Below are 5,106 nucleotides of genomic sequence, written 5' to 3' on the forward strand. Positions count from 1 at the left end.
ATATATATATGAATATATATATGAATATATATATGAATATATATATATGGATATATATATGAATATATATATGAATATATATATATGAATATATATGAATATATATATGAATATATATATGAATATATATATGAATATATATATATGAATATATATGAATATATATATGAATATATATATATGAATATATATGAATATATATATGAATATATATATATGAATATATATATATATATTTAATGTTTATTTTTTGAGAGAGAGAGAGAGAGGCAGAGCACAAACGGGGCAGGGGCAGAGAGAGAGGGAGACAGAACTCTAAGCAGGCTCCAGGCTCTGAGCTGTCAGCACAGAGCCCCATGTGGAGCTTGAACCCACAAACCATGAGATCATGACCTGAGCCGAAGTCGGATACTTAACCGACTGAGCCCCCACAATGAATTAATTAAATTCACACCCTTTGCCTTCAGGAATTCAGTTTTGAATGAAAAGATGCTTAGAAGACACATGTATGAAAAGGAAGGTAGAGGCGTTTTTATGGTCGGAAAAAATGGAAATGTAGGATTCATCTCTCTGTCCCAGTGAAGGATTTCAGTGAAGTCAGGGAACAGCAACATGTTTGGACATAATTCAGGGATGGTGGAGCATTATGGAGCATTATAGCTGTCCTGGAGGAATTTAAATATACTTAAAATTCTAGTACCTCCCAATTTTCAAATCACTACCATAAATTATGGCACATAAGGGTTATTTTTGGAAACAAACGGAACTTGGCTTTGTTGTTGTTAAAGCATCAACCCAACACTTTTTTTTCTTAAAGAATTGTCCTTGTACAAATGAAATATATTTGCAGGAACAGGTCTCAAAATTTGTTTATTTTTACTCTGTTGAACATCCATCGGCCTTACAATAAGAAAATACTTGAAATTTTTTAACTGTTTATTTATTTTTGAGAGACAGAGAGTGAGACAGCACATTAGTGGGGAGAGACAGAGAGAGAGGGAGACACAGAATCCGAAGCAGGCTCCAGTCTCCAAGCTGTCAACACAGAGCCTGATGCGCAGCTCAAGGTCACAAACCACAAGATCAGGACCTAAGCTGTAGTCAGACTCTTAGCCAACAGAGCCACCCAGGTACCCTCAATAAGAAAATATTTAACACACATTTACTGAGTTTTTACTAATGCAAATATTTGTGTCCAGGATTATGGGAATGTAGAAAGACACACATATGAATAGATAAAAATCATATTCAATAATGAGTATATTAGGAGTAATGGATGTTATACAGTCATAAAATCATTGAAATGAGGGTGAACGACATATAGTTGAGGGGAAAGAACCAGACAATGACTAATGAAAAAAGTAGTATGAAAGACTACCAGATTTCTAAATGAGAAGTGAAAGAGATATTTCAGAAATTGAAGAAACAGGATGAACAATGAAACAGATGAAAATTATTAAATAGGTCTATTCGAAATTCATTAGTATCTGCTTTTACTAAAGGAGGGTGTAAGATTCATGGTAACCATGAACACAACATTGAAATAAATTCTGTTAACTTCTATCTTTGATCAATTTGGTGATAAGCATGAAAAGTTCAGCCTTTGCCAAATTGAGACACCATTCATCACGGAAAATACATAACCACAAATCTAATTAATCATGTTCACGTAATGATGAGTGAAGACAGTGGCTTTTGATTTAAGTCCCAACAATCACAAGGTAGAAAATAAATACAATCTGCTACGTGCATGTACAGAGGTAAGAACAGAAACACCAGTTTCAAGTAGGTTTCTGTATAATTAAATTCAAAGAATTATAGAAGAAAGACACTTTTTTTTGGAAAAATGAGAAATCAAGCATTTAGAAATTTGTAAAAGAATTACGTTGTACCTGCTTACTTAGTTGAATTAACTGCAATGTAACTGCCAAACAATTCTATTTCTTTGTTTAGGTGCTGGTGTGCAATTGTCGTTCATTTGTCGTTTGTTTGAAAGGCAAAATAGAGGCATCTGGGTGGCTCAGTCGGTGGAGGGTCCAACTCTTGATTTCGGCTCAGGCCATGATCCCAGGGTTGTGGGGTCGAGCGCCACATCAGGCTCCATACTCAGCATACTCTCCCCTTCTGCCCCTCTCCCCCCACCCACTCACCTTCTCAAAATAAAATAATGTGAAATTAAATTAGTAAATTAAATTTAAATTAAATTAAGTTAAATTAAATTAAATTAAATTGCTAAAAACGAAAGGTAAAATGAAATGGGGTCATTTAAGTCAGGGGTTTTTTAAAGGGAGCCGGGAGGCTATTAAGAAAATAGGCCTTTCTTTTATTGACGTGAGGAATCACATTGATTGATTTGCAGATATTGAACCAGCCCTCTATCCCAAGTATAACTCCCACTTGGTTGTGGTGAATAATTTTTTTTTAAATGTATTACTGGATCCAGGTGGCTAATATCTTGTGGGACCTCATCAAAATAAAAAGCTTCTGCACAGTGAAGAAAACAACCAGCAAAACTAAAAGGCAACCAACAGAATGGGAGAAAATATTTGCAAACAACATATCAGGTAAAGGGTTAGTATCCAAAATCTATAAAGAACTTATCAAACTCAACACCCAAAAAACAAAGAATCTAGTGAAGAAATGGGCAAAAAACATGAATAGACACTTCCTCAAAGAAGACATCCAGATGGCCAACTGACACATGAAAAAATGCTCAACATCATTCATCATCAGGGAAATACAAATCAAAACCACAATGCGATATCACCTCACACCTGTCAGAATGGCTAATATTAACAACTTAGGCAACAACAGATGTTGGTGAGGATGCAGAGAAAGAGGATCTCTTTTGCATTGCTGGTGGGAATGCAAGCTGGTGCAGCCACTCTGGAAAACAGTATGGAGGTTCCTCAAAAAATTAAAAATAGAACTACCCTACGACCCAGCAATTGCACTACTGGGTATTTATCCAAGGGATACAGGTATGCTGTTTTGAAGGGACACATGCACCTCCATGTTTATAGCAGCACTATCAACAATGGCCAGAGTATGGAAAGAGCCCAAATGTGCATCGATGGATGAATGGATAAAGAAGTGTTATATCTATACAATGGAGTATTACTCGGCAATCAAAAAGAATGAGTTTTGCCATTTGCAACTACGTGGATGGAACTAGAGAGTATTATGCTAAGTGAAATTAGTCAGAGAAAGACAAATATCATATTATTTCACTCATATGAGGACTTTAAGACACAGAACAGATGAACGTAAGGGAAGGGAAGCAAAAATAATATAAAAACAGGGAGGGGGACAAAACATAAGAGACTCTTAAATATGGAGAACAAACAGCGTTACTGGGGGGGTTGTGGGGGGGGATGGGCTTAATGGGTAAGAGGCATTAAGGATGCCACTCCTGAAATCATTGTTGCACTATATGCTAACTAATTTGGATGTAAATTAAAAAAAAATAAAAAATAAAGAAAATCGGCCTTGGGGCACCTGGATGGCTCAGTTGGCTAAGCTTCCAGCCTCAGCTCAGGTCACGATCTCGCAGTTTGTGGGTTTGGGCCCGGGTCGGGCTCTGTGCTGACAGCCCAGAGCCTGGAGTCTGCTTCAGATTCTGTCTCCCTCACTCTCTTCCCCTCCCCCACTCACACTCTGTGTCTCTCTGTCTCTCAAAAACTAATAAATGTTAAAAAAAATTTTTTTTTAATAAAAGGAATAAAAAGGGGGAATTTATCATGGATAAATCTAGAAGAGTCAAATTATGAACTATAATTTTCTTCAGTGTTTTCGTAAAAGTTTGCAACAAGAATGAAGAGGAAGGTCAGGGTTAATTGATCCCTTTTGTCTGAATTATTTCCCTTGGCAATTACCAATAACTGGACACCAAAGCGGCCTTATTTACCATGTTTCTAGATATGTATCTTGTTAATCTCCTGGAAACTCTTGGAATGTTCTTTATAATTAAAATGGGTTCCCAGCTTCACACAGATACTTTTTCCTCAGTCACCTGCCTTCTGTTACCTCTGCTTTTGCATACCAATTGGGCCCAAGATGCTGGTAGATCTATTTGCTAACACCAAATCAATTTCCATCACAGGCAATTCTTCATCTTCTGTATCTGCAGATTCTGAGTGTCTACTGCTGTTGATGATGGTCTTTCACTGGTATAAAGTCATTGGCAACCCCTTGTGCTCTCTGCCCATGCCTAGGATACTTATGGTGGGAATGTCAGCTGCTTTGATACCCCTGACATGAACATCCCGCTTATGTCTTCTGTAGGTCATATGATTAATCATTTCTTCTCTGATATCTCTACTCTCCTATTGCTGTCTTGCTCAGATGCACAGGTCAATGATTTTGTTATTTTTAACATTTTTGCCTTCGTTGAATGGAGCACCCTTTTAGGAGTTCTTGTCCCTTATTGTCATATCAGTCTTGAAGATTCGCTCTGCTGAGAGGAGGTTCAAAGCTTTCTCTACCTGCACTTCCCACTTAATGGCTGTTAGAGTCTTCTGGGGAACTATGCTTTTCTATAATATATTCCTGGCCAAATTCTTCCTCTTTCCTGGATTAACCCAAAATGAACTCTTGGTTTTACACTTGTGTGATTCCCATGTTAAATTCTCTGATTTATAGCCTACGGAACAAGGATGTGAAAGAGATGGTGGAAAGCTGAAAAGTAAAATGTGATTTTAAGTAATTAGTCACATAGTACAAATAAATACATATTTATATACATACACATGCAAATGCACTCTTCTGTTTTCAAATCTCCTATTATACTTCCATGTTATATTATATTATTAAATTGTCTCAAATACCTTAACTAACATATTATTTTACTATGCTACTATGATGCCAATATTTAGGTAGCCTATATTTTATTGTATGTCTCCATTTTAAGTCAGCCATGCTTAATATTTGGAAAATTTATCAGTCTTCATGTTAGTGTGTCAATTTTGTATTAGTTGTTAATTTTATGCACTGATTTAATTATTCTAAGAGCCATTAGCGTTTAGTATACACCTGTTGCACTATAGGTGTCTTGCATTTCATGGTGATTCCAGTAGTTTGTATACTAGTGAGTTCAATAATGTAATA

General features: G+C 36.3%; 1 pseudogene; it reads left to right on the forward strand.

Annotated features, from left to right (window-relative positions):
• The first annotated feature begins 1,750 nt into the window (after positions 1–1,750).
• Positions 1,751–4,681, forward strand: LOC125911474 (olfactory receptor 5W2-like; annotated as a pseudogene).
• Positions 4,682–5,106: the final 425 nt, after the last annotated feature.

This window comes from Panthera uncia, chromosome D1 (genome assembly GCF_023721935.1).
Source record: "Panthera uncia isolate 11264 chromosome D1, Puncia_PCG_1.0, whole genome shotgun sequence".
NCBI classification, from domain to species: domain Eukaryota; kingdom Metazoa; phylum Chordata; class Mammalia; order Carnivora; family Felidae; genus Panthera; species Panthera uncia.